Source organism: Lactuca saligna, chromosome 4 (assembly GCF_052625555.1).
Source record: "Lactuca saligna cultivar CGN05327 chromosome 4, ASM5262555v1, whole genome shotgun sequence".
In the NCBI taxonomy this organism is placed as follows: Eukaryota; Viridiplantae; Streptophyta; class Magnoliopsida; order Asterales; family Asteraceae; genus Lactuca; species Lactuca saligna.
This window is the reverse complement of record NC_136420.1, coordinates 27,258,343-27,274,923: the sequence shown is the minus strand read 5'-3', so window position 1 is coordinate 27,274,923 and position 16,581 is coordinate 27,258,343. Positions and strand designations below refer to the sequence as shown.

Genomic DNA, 16,581 nt, shown 5'->3' with positions numbered 1-16,581 from the left:
CATTAATTAGGTGTTATATTTACAACTCATATGCATTCAAATACTTCAACCTAGTAGTTATTTAAATGCCGATTATAACTAACCACGTTCATGAACAAAAATAAATATATGCATCCACTATAAGGTGAACAAGTCAAGATCTGCTCTATGCTCTCTATGCATCTATCGTTTTTCAAACAAACACAAGTTACGCGGTTTAGCACAACACTATAAATCTCTGCGACATCCCTTTTATTTCAATTCATCTCTCTATCTCATTTTTCATCAATGGCTCCCCGACATATTTCTACAACCATCTTCTTTCTACTCTTTCTCTCAGTTACTAATAATACACCCTGCAATGCACAGTTGTCTTCTAACTTCTATAAAGCTACATGTCCCAATGCACTCAGTACAATAAGGACCACCATCAGGACAGCCATCTCTCGCGAACGTCGCATGGCAGCTTCCCTCCTTCGCCTCCATTTCCATGACTGCTTCGTTCAGGGTTGCGACGCATCAATCTTGTTAGAGGATGGGCCTTCGATAGTAGGGGAAAGGAATGCGTTGCCAAATAAGGGTTCTGTAAGAGGCTACGAAGTGATTGACGCTGCCAAGTCGAAGGTTGAGAAACTATGTCCCGGTGTTGTATCTTGTGCAGACATACTCACGGTGGCTGCCCGTGATGCGTCAGAAATGGTTGGTGGTCCGTCGTGGTCGGTGAAGCTTGGAAGAAGAGATTCCACTACCGCTAGCCTTGTTCTAGCAGAGACCAGTCTTCCTAGTTTTAAAGCTCCTCTTGATTCACTTATTTCCACCTTTAAAGATAACGGACTTAACGCCAGGGACATGGTTGCTTTATCAGGAGCTCATACAATTGGACAAGCTCAATGCTTCTTGTTTCGTGACAGAATATACAGCAATGGATCAGACATTGATGCTGGATTTGCTAGCACACGTAGACGTCGTTGCCCTATAAACGATGGAAACGAAAATCTTGCACCACTAGATTTGGTGACTCCCAATTCGTTTGATTACAACTACTTCAAGAATCTGATACAAAAGAAGGGTCTTCTTGAATCGGATCAGGTGCTTTACAGCGGTGGATCCACAGATAGCATTGTTTCGGAATATAGCAACAATCCTTCCAAGTTCAAGTCGGATTTTGCAGCAGCCATGGTGAAGATGAGTGAGATCAGGCCATTAACGGGTGAAGCAGGAGTGATAAGGAGGATTTGTGGTGCTGTTTCCTAGTGCCTTGCTACTGTTCGTCATATCGGGGGAGAATTGATTTGAGTTCCATTCTTTGATTTCTAGAAAATGATATTTGTCATCACATCTTTTTTTCGTTTATATTTTATTCATTAAAGTGTAAAATCTTATAACCCTACTTTCAACTATTCGGAGGGGTAACAGGCCGGTAATTAATATTTATTTTTTTATCACCACGTTTAATTAAGGAGATTTTTAGTTATTAAAATGTTACACGATCAATACAAATAAAAACCTTAAAGTCTCGAATACTTATTTTCAATTGTAGATACAAACAACAAACATTGGAAATTCTTTCGACCACAAATTCTAAGGATATTAACCGGCAATGTTGAATGAATCATTGGCAATTCGTTGGTGATATATGTGAGGATTTTATAGAAGAAAGAGAAAGGTAAATTGTATAAAAGCCAATACGTTTTAAAAAAATGTTTTTTTACACAGTGATATTAATTAAACCCTAAGTTTTCACTTTTTCAAGCTTTGCATTGAGTTTTTATGTTTTGAAACTATATATATATATATATATATATATATATATATATATATATATATATATATATATATATATATATATATATATATATATATATATATATATATATGCTATAAATTTTATATGGTTTACCCATTTAACCACTTAATTTATTTTGTTGCTTTATAAGAGAACGGATTACATTTTGTCGGTTTGATTAGGTCCTTTTGGGCAAAATGAAGTGGTCATCCGGTTACCCCTTTGCCACATCAGATGTTTGTCCAGTAGTAAAAAAAGTTTTTGTTGATGCGTATAAAATAATTAATTGATGTGGTTATTGAACCGCGCCAAAAAATATCGCCTTAAAAAATCCCCTTATTTAATAGTGCGGTTTTCAAACTGCCCTAAAAATGCGAGAACAACCCTAAAAAAACAAGCTGCTTCTTCCATAAAAGCAAATTACAACTGCATCATTAAATTAGAACCGCTCCTTTAAATAGAGAAAGAACCGCATCCTTAAATAAACAAATAACCCCACCTAAATGTACTAGAACATCACCAAGATAAACTTTTGAAAGATCTGAAAGTTTTTTCAACCGTTAACATAAACCCCTTTAAAATATAGTACATAAACAAAACAAAAATCAACCCATGAATCTTAAAAGATATAATGTCATAATACATGCGGTGAGCACAATTCAATTTATTTAACAAATAAGTAGCATTTAATTCTAGAAAACAAAGAAAGATATAATCATTTGAGCTCTAACTCCTTGCAACTCTTGTAGTCTTGTTCCAATGAGGTTAGAAAACAAAGAAAGATATAATACATCTCTTTAATTTTCTCAGTGCAATGTGACTTCATATCAACACCTGTGATATAAATAAACTGAGTGGGTCAGGTTGGGAAACCTGGTGAGTACATTGGGTTTTCAACCCACAATAATATAATTATTATGTTTAAACAATCAAACAATCAACCCAATTACCCATCCCCATTATCTTCTTTACTCTTAAGGATTTATCCTAAGAGTCATCTATTCTGCATTCGTTTATTCCGAAGTCCCTTACTTCTAGGGTTATAGGACTAACACTAAATCCATAGCTGCTAATGTTCGTTCATAAAGCACTAATTCCATAGTTGCTATAGTCTATTCATCGGGTACTAAATCCATAGCTACCAGTGTTTATCTAATAGGTACTAAGTCCATAGCTACCAATTCCTTAACAGGTACTAAATTCATAGCTACCGGTGTTTGTCCAATAGGCACTAAGTCCATAGCTGCCGATGTTTATTAGTTAGGCACTAAGTCTATAGCTGCCAATGTTTACTCACATCATCTTTTATCTTTCATCATTCATCTACCCGTATCATAACCAACATATTCGTGTATATAAAATACGAATACAATTTAAATTATCTAAAACATGTATAAAAAACGTTCATCCAACATAAACAGCAAGTATACAGATAATATGCACACATATCACGTAGTTTATATAAAATACTTCATATCTATGTGTAAGATGAAAGTAACTATGCACTCACTTGAAAAGGTGGTGATTCCGAACTCAGACAACGCTTCACTTCTTGAAAAAAAATTCCTTCGAGGAAACCTAGTATTATTACCACTAGAGTTTAGTCTATTACTCACCGAAACTAATTAATAGTATAGCTATTATTACTATTGTATAACTGTTAAATAATACTTATATAACCCATAATAATAGCCAAACTACTTATTATATGTTCTTAATAACGTTAATATAATTAAATAAAAACTATATTAAAAATAGCGTAGGCGTAGCTCACTCACAACGGGTTTTATAGAAAACCAGGCTTTGCTTGGAGCAGCATTCCCGTGCGGAAAAGCTCTTCTTCTCGGAGTCGTCGAGCACTTAGGGGCTTCCGCCTCGTGCTAGGGAGGTTCCCTAGGCTTTTCGGGGCTAGAGAGAGGTTCTAGAGAGAGTAAAGAAAAGAAAGAATGAGAAAGGTGTGAAGAAAATGAGGGTGGGAGAGGTTCTATTTATAGGGTGAAAATGGTTGAAGTTGGTGTCACATGTCACTATCTAGTGTCAACACTTGGGGAGAAAGCAATGGCCAAGATTGTGCCACATCACCCATTTTCGCACAGCACACTTCCGACTTCTAAAATCCGTAACTTTCACATACGACCTCCATTTTTGACGTTCTTTATATCCACGCGTAGGTAAAAATAATATCTACAACTTTTATTTTGACTCCATCGGCTAATTCTCAACTGATTTAAATTTAACAGTACGAGGCATTTAGACTGTTAAATGACCGCGAAGAATTCATAACTCCTTCGTACGGACTCTGTTTTCATCTGTCTTTTTACTGTTACGTTCCTATTAATGAGATCTTCAACTCTCATTTAATTCACGCAAGCCAAAAACCGCTCGAACTAAAATTCGAATTTCGGGTCGCGCACTGCTAAGCCGAATCTTAGAAAAATCATAACTTCTTCGTACGAAGTCAGATTTGGGCGTTCTTTTTATGGATTTTCTCGGTTTAACATATTATACGACTTTCATTTAGATCACTAAGGCTAAAAAGTTCTCCATCGTAAAATCACTATTTACGCTTCCCGGTGCCATGCCGGTTCCATCGAGAAACTTCGACGGGTCATAACTTCTTCGTTATAACTCGGATTTTGACGTTGTTTATATGTACGGAAACCTTGTGACATATACTACAACTTGGTTAAGATTATTTATTCCAAATAATATTTTGCTGAAAAGTCATTTTCGACCACTATTATCTCTAAATTTACTAGCCCGGATCTACGGGCGTTACAAATTAATCTGCCAATCCTTTGTCTGTTCAAAAGATACAAATTGCCCTCCTCATCCTCATCAAAAGTAGTAAATATGCAGCTAAAAGATTTTGTTGAATACAAGTTTGCAAAGCTATTATTGCTTCTTTTCTAACTTTCTCATCATTTTATCTATTTACAAATTGATATAGTGACTACACATCATACTATTAAATCATTAAAAAAAAAAAAAGAACCATTTGCTAGATTTCCAAAACTTTGATTTCACAGGTGTTTGCAAATTACATTTTAACTTTATAGATGATAAACGAATATAACCTAAGAAAGTAACTCAAATGCAGACCTTAAGGATTGAAACAGCCATATGTTGTGACAGCTTCCATCTCTTTTGACTTTTCTCCATTCATGGCGTTTTGACTTTTCTTCATTCATGGCGTGTTTAATTGAACATATGATTGTACAAAGATGAGAATTCTAGCCACCTATTGTCACAACATCTTCTAGCACCTTACATAAAAAAGGGCGCTGTTTTAGTGGAAAAAGGCATCAAGAGCCGTAGAAGGCCAAAGCCAATAGAAGTTACCTGCTTGTTGTTGTTCGAATATGCCTTAGGAATTTAAACAAACATGTGGAGTGCATTTGATAAACCCTAACACCCTATCTCATTTTTACCTGTTTCAATTTCTACCAACACTGATTGATTAGATCTTGCGAAGCAATCACATCCACACAATCATACACTACATACTAGTACATATAATTAAAGGACAGAAAAAAGATTTTTTATTACTTATCGTTCTTTGAAGCACTTAAACACAATAATTTTAGACTTTATGAAAATTCACCGTTCGAAGTGGTTGTTGCGCCGGAGTGGAGGCTACCTTACCGCACCGGTATAGAAATCGATGAGATCGCCGATGTAATACGCTGGAAAAAGAAGAAATCCTACAAGGGAAGGGTCTTTGAGACGTGTATATGACAAACAAAGCTAAAATTAGTGAAGAAACGAAAAATCAAAACATTTTACTATTTAAGAATAGAATATTAGAAAAATCGACGCTAGGGTTTTCAGATTTTGTACCAGAGAAGAAGGAGAAAGTCGCTAGAAGCTGGAGGTCGTGAGGATCTGCTGTGTCTTTGTCGTCTGCCCTTTGGGTGAGATATTAAGAACAAAATATTGTGAGGAAAGACGTGAGCGGGGAATGAAAAAATTGGAAGGGAGAAATACCGCCATGAACAAAATATTAGGAGGGAACTGAATCTTTAATAATGCGTTTTTGAAGTAAACCGCACTAATAAATGGTTTTTAATGCATTTTTATAGAAACCACATCAATAAATATATTTGATGGTGCGATTTTATAGTTTATTAATGTGAAAATAGTTTAATGATGCGGTTTTATGCTATCACCGCCTTAAAAAAAATTACCAATCGCACAATTAAATACGGTTTGTACTAGTGGTCCTTAACACGGTACTATTCATCTTCTTCCCCATCTGATATTCCTCAATCATGTTACCTAATAGTCTAATACACATTAGTAAAAATCAAAATCATGTTTTCATGTTCTGATTACGACGATAATTATGTGAGGTTAACAAAGTACAAACCAGTAACATTTCTCCCAAAATCATTGTCGCTAATTTTTAGTTTCTTGTTACTGGGACCTTAGCTTTTACAAAAAAATAATTTTGACGTATCTTCATCTTCCATCAAATCGATCGAAACTCAAAACCAAAGAAAAAACAGTCAATAGAATTCAAAAGTCCCTCTGTTGTAATCCAACTTGCTTGGTTATTTAAGAATGATATTATGCAAAATTAAGTCACTTGACTCGAAAGAATGAAAAACCTTTAACCAGACAAAAGTGTTATTTGAGAATCAATTCTTTTGATTCTCTGAGAATATCATACAAACAAAGCACCAGAAAAGAGGAATCACAAAAGGGATAAAATCGAATGAAAGAGGAGCAGGGCAAGAACAAGAACAGGAGAAGAATGTTCGTGTTAATCAAACTTCAATCAGTCACATGATTATCCTTAGGAGTATTTTACCCCTTGTAGAGTTTGAATAAGTAAGAGCCATGTGGCCACGTTTATTAGCAGATAGGGGTTAGTTCTTATTTTCTTGTTGTTGACATGGCAGACGTGGATTTTCAATCCTATATATATATATATATATATATATATATATATATATATATATATATATATATATATATATATATATTGTATGCTATTCTATTGAATGTGAACGTAAGAGATTAGAAAGATGTAGCCCTACTGTGTAGTTTTCCTCCAACAAAGAAAAATGAAATTTTGGGAATTTACTTGAGCTGCAAGTATATTTGTAACATCCCAAGTGCAGAAAGATAAGTTCGGGGGTGCTACGTGTAATTAAAGGAGTAGACTCGACGAGTAGGTTTCTTAACTCATCGAGTCGGAGCGGGTGGTGGGCACGTGTTAAGTGACCCGACTCGCCAAGTCGGTGGCTGGACTCGACGAGTCGGTGCTGGGAAGAGAAAACTCTAATTTTCGGGTTTGCACCCTATTTAAAGGACCTTAAGTCCTCACCCCAACCTCTTTGTTAACCCTTGAGAGTCAGGAAACCCTAATCTCGTGTGTGAGCCATTGGAGAGAGTTTTGAAGCTTTGGAAGGTGATTCTAGTAAAGGAGGTTTGTAGATTAAGAGGCTAGTATCAAGGAATTTGCATAGATCCAGAGTCTACTTCGACTTGGGCACATCTTGGAGGTAGAAAGTCGTTATCTTCATCTCTCCTCTTCTAGATCTACTCATGGATGGAGTTTGGGTCCATTTTAACATGTTTAGGACCCATTTCGGGTTTTGGATCTAGATCTGAGGTTCCAACTTCAGATCTAGACTTGGCTTGGTCCATGGAGGCATAAAGTATCAGCCCTTTTAGCATGTATGTGAGCATTCTTATCTTGAACCATCTCTCTAGTTAGTATTAAGCAAATACCACCTTGCATACACGTAAAGTTGGAAACTTTACGTGTAAAACTAGCCTTAGGAGTCCAAATCTATGAGTTGGAAGCAGTGGGATGGACTGAAATCGTTTGATTGGGGATGACTTAAGTGAACTCGATGAGTCTGTTCTTGGACTCGACGAGTCTGTTCTTGGACTCGACGAGTCGGGTCGCAAACCCTAACCCATCTGGTTACGATGAGGATCAGTGAGTTGAGTGGTGACTCAGTGAGTTGGAAAAGCTAGGACTCAGGGTTTGTGAACTCGACGAGTCATGAGGTGACTCGACGAGTTGAGTCGTGATATGAGGGCTTTCTGAGTTTAAGAACTCGGCGATTCAATGGGCTGACTCGGCAAGTAGGGTCAATCAAGAAGGTTGAATTTGACCAGGACTTTGACTTTGACCAAGAGTTGACCAATTTCACTTCAAAGGGTATTTGGTAAATTGGGTACTTATAGATATGGTTTCATTAAAGTGTAGGCGGTGGAGTTCATGGCTGTGATCGGAGGATTTGATCTTATCTTTTCAGTTCGGCATTGCAAGGTGAGTTATCCTTACTATATCAACAGGGTCTAAGGCACCAAGGTCGACCCTTTCTCGGATTGTGTTTTGGTAATTGTTGGGCATGCTTTTGGGTCCTTTAGATCTACGTCCTGGTAGTTCGGGCGATAATATGTTAGTGATCCGGTTAGGTCGGTATCCTGGTTAGGATCTTACTATGCTATATGATTTGTTAGATTGATTTGTTATATATGGTCATGTTATGTGATTATTTGTTATGTGCACATGATTGTTTGGTATGGGGGTTGGGTTGACACGGGTCTTGCTTTGTGTTGTAACCCAACATTACGAGGGCGGACCGGGTAGACTATAGACCCGGAAGGGCACATAGTCAGATCGAAGGCCCATCGAGCGGTCCGGATAGGCTGAAGGCCGAGAGAGTGGTCCAGACATATCGAGGCTTGGAGAGTTTGCCAGACAAACTGAGGGCCCGGTGCGGGCGGTCCAGTCTTACTGTAGACTCAGGGAGTGGACCAGGTGAACTGAAGGCCCGGTGCGGGCGCACCAGCCACACTGCATGGTTGTTCTGTACTTGTTGATACGATATGATTATTGTTATATGAGGTTGGTATTTTGGGGGTAACTCACTAAGCCTTTGAGCTTACATTTATCGGTTATTGTTTCAGGTTTGGCGGATGACCGCGGGAAGGCGAAGGCGTGACTGTACACTTTCCTCGGTTTATGATTATGATTTCTTGAAACTCTGATATGAAACTATTTTAGAAACCTTTTTGTAATAACTATTGACATTTTAAATGTTTTTGAAAGTTTAAATTTGGCATGAAATTTATGGGTGTTACAAGTTGGTGTCAGAGCCTTGGTTTGAGTGAATAAGGGGAACACTCGTGTGAATCCAATTTTCAAAATGGTTTTAAATGGTTTTCAAAATAAGTAAATGAGGATGCGAAGTGTACGATCAGTCGGAGCCAGTAACTAGACCCCAAAATATCATACGGTTATTTGATATTGTGATATGTTAGAACAGCATGATAGTGCTAGGCTAGGGATCTTCAGAAATTGCATGATAGAATTGCCTGAGTACATGATGCATGTTAGCCTAGGGTTTTCCTTATATGAGATTAACATCATTACTCTAGTTACTTATGTATGTATCACAGTTATATATAATTAAGATCTTATATCCTGAGAATGTTTGATATGGCCTTATGTTCTGTTCTTATTGATTAGGGCTTAGGGTAGGATTGGATATTCGAAAGTCTATAGGATCCATCATTATATATGGCTAGCATGCACTAGTGCTGTAGGGGTTGGTGGAAGTTTCATGGATTAGTGGGTAGTAAGAGGCCGGGAGGCCAGTTTTGAGATATTTAGCATTCCTCTAGGAGTGAGGATTATCACTCGCTATGTATATGTATATGGTAGGGTGTTGTGCTGATACTTGAGACAAATATGGGTAGGTGTGGAAGGTAGTATAGGCTCGTACTACTGAAAGCACAGGACCGATACGTATATATTGTTACCTTTAAATAAATTTAAAAAAAAATAATTAACAATAACAACAACTATAAATAAAATTAAACCATATATTATATTTAATTTTATTCATGTGAAACTTGCGGATAGAAGTCATTCAAACGATTGAGATTATGCAGTTATAAAAGATGTGTGTGTGTGTATATATTCATATAATTTAAAATAATTAATATATTATATCAATTTAGTAAAAAAACGTATATTTGTAAATACTTCAACTATATAGGTGTTTCAGCGCAACGCGCAGACATTCGTCTAGTATACTTATAAAAGATGTATTTTTTTTCTTGCATCACATGCATTTGAAACCTCCATGACTTTTCAATTTCCTTCTAATAGTTATTATAAATTGGTTAATAATATTAAACTAATATAAAAACTAATTCTAATAAAAAAAATAACTAAACTACAATACTAAAATATCATATTTTACTTCTATTATAAAATTATCACTTTAAGCTTTTAACATATTGTAGTTAACTTATTAGTTTAGATATGTTTTTGTATGTGAGCTATTGTCATTTTAAAGTCACAATTTTGGTATAATTTATGATTTTATGCAAAATAGTTAAATTATTAATTTCAATAAAATGTTAAACGGTTAACTTATATCAAAATTACAGTTAAACCTGGAAAAAAAAATCGAGAGATTATTTATAAATGGTTAAAAGTTATAAGTTATAATGTTAAACCTAAATTTTAATCCTAAATTAACAAAAAAAAACATATTTTTTATAATTATTAAGAATTTCAAATAAGTAACTTAAAAATAACATACAATAGGAATAGTTAAAAGTAATATTATATAAAAAATTATAATGTTATCTTTAAGAAACAAACACAATTTTTGTTGTTTTAAATAATTACAATAAAAAAAACAAAAAATATTAATCAAATAAATTTTAAAAAGATTAGATTTTTTAAACCAAATTAAAATAATCGAGAGTTTCCAAATACGATAATTTAAATAACTTACAATACCAATTGTTAAAAGTAATATTTTATACAAAAATTATATTGTTTCCTTTAAACACAAAAACAATGTTTGATATTTTAAATAATTACAATGATATAAATCAAAATCTTATGTAAATAAACTTTTTAAAATTAATTAATCATAATAACAATAATAAATATTATTAAACCATATATTATATGTAATTCTATTAATGAGTAACCTATAGGTAGAGGTCATTGAAAAAATTTAGATTATAGAATTATAAAAGATGTCTATATTATCATATAGTTCAAAACAAACTATGTTTATACCAACAAAATATAATATTTATTAAACAACAACGTCATTGATATATTAAAAAAAAATATTTGTAAAGATTTCAAATATATTGTTGTATTCTATACCATGCACGTGACACTAATGTTTGGTTGATTATTTTGTGTTATAAGATGTATAATGTAACTATAGATTTCAAGGACATGATGCAGTTTTCTATGTCAACTTTATCTTTAGAGTACAATGTAATTGCTCCTAACTTTTACATAGTTTCTTATGTGTTCAATAAATGTTGTGGTTTATTGCAGGATGAAGATCTGGTAACAATTTCACATGGCACGTTTTATACATATTTCATAGTTTCTTCCTTCTACGCTTCTTCTATTGTTAGAAACAATCTTGGTAATTATTATTCTTGCAATGCTACTATTAAATCCTTGGTTTACTTATAATTACTAAATTTGTGATGTAATTTTAATTCTATGGTTTTCATCACTCATAGGAATACAATGATGCCAAGTTCTTTGTACCTTGGGTTTGCTGCTTGTATATTATGGGTCAGGGAGGTACATATATTTTCTTTTTAAATCTTTTAATTCCATGAATTCGAAGATGTTTACAGTATTGTAGACTTATAAGAGTAAAATATTTGTTTCTTACTATTTGACTATGTCTTTGTTTATCAAGGGACATACGTAACGTCTTGCTGCAAGCCTGTAAGGATCCAAACAAATGATCACAAGCTATATGAAGGAATTGTAATCAATCACTTCAATGGAGAAGTTTGGGCAATTTTTGCTACTCACAAGGTGCAGTTTAAACTTTCACTGAACAAAGTAGATTATTTATTAAGGTTGTGAACCGATAAACTTATTCCTTTTTGCAGTCATTGACAATTACCGACAAGGGTTTTTTCGACCAGCAAATTCAGTCGCTAATCCGTCGCTGGTGGTCTTCAGCGGCGGAATTTGCAGTCGTTGATATCCCCGTTTCTAGTAGTGAGTCATAGAGGTTATCTAAACGTATTAAAACCTTACATGCAACAAATTTGTAAGATGACAAATAGGTTTGGGAAGCACAATGCGATAAAAGATGTTCAAGCACAGATGTGCTAATATCATTCCGTAAATGTTATAAAGTATAATGAATTCCCAAATCCAGAGGAAATAAATGAAGAAGAACTAAGAACTTGTTTTCTTAGTTACAAGTTATTAAAAGAAACCCAAACCAAAACATTTAATCATCAAGATTGGTAGCAAGTTAAGTTTTTTATGTATTGGAGAAATTAGTTCATCGTTTTTCCTAGAAATTAGTTCGCAATTTAACTAAAACCCTAGAATGGCAAAAAAGCATAGAAATCATTGGGATTACCTTTTTTACTTACAAATTTCTAAATGAAAGCTCATTAGTTTTTATTTTTTTTGTTTAAATTTAAAAAATAAAAAAAATAAAACAATTTTGATAATTCATTATTTTCTTATTTTCTCAAAAATCCAAAATTCTTAAATTTTTAAACATTTATATTTAATTAAGCCATGTAGGAATAGAATGGCAAAAAAGCATAGAAATCATTTGGTTAGAACAAGATTTTAACAAGAGCTATGGAGGACATTTGTAGAAAAAAGTACTCTATTTGTATATTTTATTACTAGTTTATAAATCGTAGGAACCACGGTTATACAATTAATTAAAATTTTAAAGTAAAAACTAAAAATTATTAATTAATTATTTTAAATAAATTATTAATTAAAGGATTTTTTGGTTATATAAATTTAAATCATTGATTTAAATAAATATGTGAAATTATATCAGTTTATAATTTGTATTAAGTTTACTTTAATTTTTATTCTAATCTTATTAATTTAATTTAATTATAGTGGTAAATTTAAAATTTAAAATTTGAAATTGATACTTAATAGCTTTACAAATGACATTTATTAATTAAGAGATATAATATGGTGATATATGAAAAAAGAGAAAAAAAAAAATATGCATTAATTAGGAGCTTAATAAGATGATACATGTCATAATCAAAATAAAACTATTTTCTTTTATTAGATAGAAAGATTATAAGTGGATATGATTCATGACCTCAACAAAATTAACCAAGCAAATATAAATAATGGGAACGTCAAAGAGGCTCTGGTTGACATTAATTTGGTGTTATATTTACAACCCATATGCATTCAAATACTTCAACCTAGTAGTTATTTAAATGCCGATTATAACTAAGCACGTTCACGAACAAAAATAAATATATGCATCCACTATAAGGTGAACAAGTCAAGATCTGCTCACTGCTCTCTATGCATCTATCGTTTAGCAAACAAACACAAGTTACGCGGTTTAGCACAACACTATAAATCTCTGCGACATCCCTTTTATTTCAATTCATCTCTCAATCTCATTTTTCATCAATGGCTCCCCGACATATTTCTACAACCATCTTCTTTCTACTCTTTCTCTCAGTTACTAATAATACACCCTGCAATGCACAGTTGTCTTCTAACTTCTATAAAGCTACATGTCCCAATGCACTCAGTACAATAAGGACCACCATCAGGACAGCCATCTCTCGCGAACGTCGCATGGCAGCTTCCCTCCTTCGCCTCCATTTCCATGACTGCTTCGTTCAGGGTTGCGACGCATCAATCTTGTTAGAGGATGGGCCTTCGATAGTAGGGGAAAGGAATGCGTTGCCAAATAAGGGTTCTGTAAGAGGCTACGAAGTGATTGACGCTGCCAAGTCGAAGGTTGAGAAACTATGTCCCGGTGTTGTATCTTGTGCAGACATACTCACGGTGGCTGCCCGTGATGCGTCAGAAATGGTTGGTGGTCCGTCGTGGTCGGTGAAGCTTGGAAGAAGAGATTCCACTACCGCTAGCCTTGTTCTAGCAGAGACCAGTCTTCCTAGTTTTAAAGCTCCTCTTGATTCACTTATTTCCACCTTTAAAGATAACGGACTTAACGCCAGGGACATGGTTGCTTTATCAGGAGCTCATACAATTGGACAAGCTCAATGCTTCTTGTTTCGTGACAGAATATACAGCAATGGATCAGACATTGATGCTGGATTTGCTAGCACACGTAGACGTCGTTGCCCTATAAACGATGGAAACGAAAATCTTGCACCACTAGATTTGGTGACTCCCAATTCGTTTGATTACAACTACTTCAAGAATCTGATACAAAAGAAGGGTCTTCTTGAATCGGATCAGGTGCTTTACAGCGGTGGATCCACAGATAGCATTGTTTCGGAATATAGCAACAATCCTTCCAAGTTCAAGTCGGATTTTGCAGCAGCCATGGTGAAGATGAGTGAGATCAGGCCATTAACGGGTGAAGCAGGAGTGATAAGGAGGATTTGTGGTGCTGTTTCCTAGTGCCTTGCTACTGTTCGTCATATCGGGGGAGAATTGATTTGAGTTCCATTCTTTGATTTCTAGAAAATGATATTTGTCATCACATCTTTTTTTCGTTTATATTTTATTCATTAAAGTGTAAAATCTTATAACCCTACTTTCTACTATTCGGAGGGGTAACAGGCCGGTAATTAATATTTATTTTTTTATCACCACCTTTAATTAAGGAGATTTTTAGTTATTAAAATGTTACACGATCAATACAAATAAAAACCTTAAAGTCTCGAATACTTATTTTCAATTGTAGATACAAACAACAAACATTGGAAATTCTTTCGACCACAAATTCTAAGTATATTAACCGGCAATGTTGAATGAATCATTGGCAATTCGTTCGTGATATATGAGGTTTTTATAGAAGAAAGAGGAAGGTCAATTGTATAAAAGCCAATATGTTTTAAAAAAATGTTTTTTTACACAGTGTTATTAATTAAATCCTAAGTTTTCACTTTTTCAAGCTTTGCATTGAGTTTTTATGTTTTGAAACTATATATATATATATATATATATATATATATATATATATATATATATATATATATATATATATATATATATATATATATATATATATATGCTATAAATTTTATATGGTTTACCCATTTAACCACTTAATTTATTTTGTTGCTTTATAAGAGAACGGATTACATTTTGTCGGTTTGATTAGGTCCTTTTGGGCAAAATGAAGTGGTCATCCGGTTACCCCTTTGCCACATCAGATGTTTGTCCAGTAGTAAAAAAAGTTTTTGTTGATGCGTATAAAATAATTAATTGATGTGGTTATTGAACCGCGCCAAAAAATATCGCCTTAAAAAATCCCCTTATTTAATAGTGCGGTTTTCAAACTGCCCTAAAAATGCGAGAACAACCCTAAAAAAACAAATTGCTTCTTCCATAAAAGCAAATTACAACCGCATCATTAAATTAGAACTGCTCCTTTAAATAGAGAAAGAACCGCATCCTTAAATAAACAAATAACCCCACCTAAATGTACTAGAACATTACCAAGATAAACTATTGAAAGATCTGAAAGTTTTTTCAACCGTTAACATAAACCCCTTTAAAATATAGTACATAAACAAAACAAAAATCAACCCATGAATCTTAAAAGATATAATGTCATAATACATGCGGTGAGCACAATTCAATGTATTTAACAAATAAGTTGCATTTAATTCTAGAAAACAAAGAAAGATATAATCATTTGAGCTCTAACTCCTTGCAACTCTTGTAGTCTTGTTCCAATGAGGTTAGTTTAATTTAGCTTGATTCTAGCTGTTGAACATTAAGCCCGTTAAAGGAACACAAAACCATGCAAGGAAATTCATGGAATTAATTTATATTATCAAGGTATAACAAACATTTGTGCAACGAAACCGAACCAGAACCGATTAATTAGTGGTATTCGGTCAAGTTACCGAATCTCCCAATCCATCATTTTCGTTTTTGGTTCAGATTCGATTCGGGCAGGTTTCAGAACAGTTTACTTCCCTATGTCAAAACTATTCTCGTTTTCACAAGACCAAAGGCAGAGAGATTGGACACAAACCGAAGGCAATGAGCTTGGACACAAATTATGTGACATCCCCATTTTCACGGCCAGAAAAGACCGATTTTGTTTATGCTTTATAAAAAATCAGAGTTCTTCTTTTAATAAAAATGTTGAGGAATTCGTTCCCAGAAAAACACGATAAATACTTTATTAAAACATTTTCGTAGAAACGTATTTTATTCATTTTAAAACGTTTGGAATGTCATCGTCAATACAGGAACATAAGCATAAACAGAACTTACATTTATTTACACTAGTGATCTACATCTCTTTAATCTCTCAGTGCAATGTGACTTCATATCAACACCTGTGATATAAATAAACTGAGTGGGTCAGGTTGGGAAACCTGGTGAGTACATTGGGTTTTCAACCCACAATAATATAATTATTATGTTTAAACAATCAAACAATCAACTCAATTACCCATCCCGATTATCTTCTTTACTCTTAAGGATTTATCCTAAGAGTCATCTATTCTGCATTCGTTTATTCCGAAGTCCCTTACTTCTAGGGTTATAGGACTAACACTAAATCCATAGCTGCTAATGTTCGTTCATAAAGCACTAATTCCATAGTTGCTATAGTCTATTCATCGGGTACTAAATCCATAGCTACCAGTGTTTATCTAATAGGTACTAAGTCCATAGCTACCAATTCCTTAACAGGTACTAAATTCATAGCTACCGGTGTTTGTCCAATAGGCACTAAGTCCATAGCTGCCGATATTTATTAGTTAGGCACTAAGTCTATAGCTGCCAATGTTTACTCACATCATCTTTTATCTTTCATCATTCATCTACCCGTATC

At 34.0% G+C, this 16,581-nt stretch overlaps 2 pseudogenes; both read left to right on the top strand.

The window, feature by feature from the left end:
- Positions 1-258: 258 nt before the first annotated feature.
- On the top strand, positions 259-1,395 carry LOC145038373 (lignin-forming anionic peroxidase pseudogene; annotated as a pseudogene).
- An 11,813-nt stretch (positions 1,396-13,208) lies between these two features.
- On the top strand, positions 13,209-14,384 carry LOC145038372 (lignin-forming anionic peroxidase pseudogene; annotated as a pseudogene).
- The last annotated feature ends 2,197 nt before the right edge of the window (positions 14,385-16,581 follow it).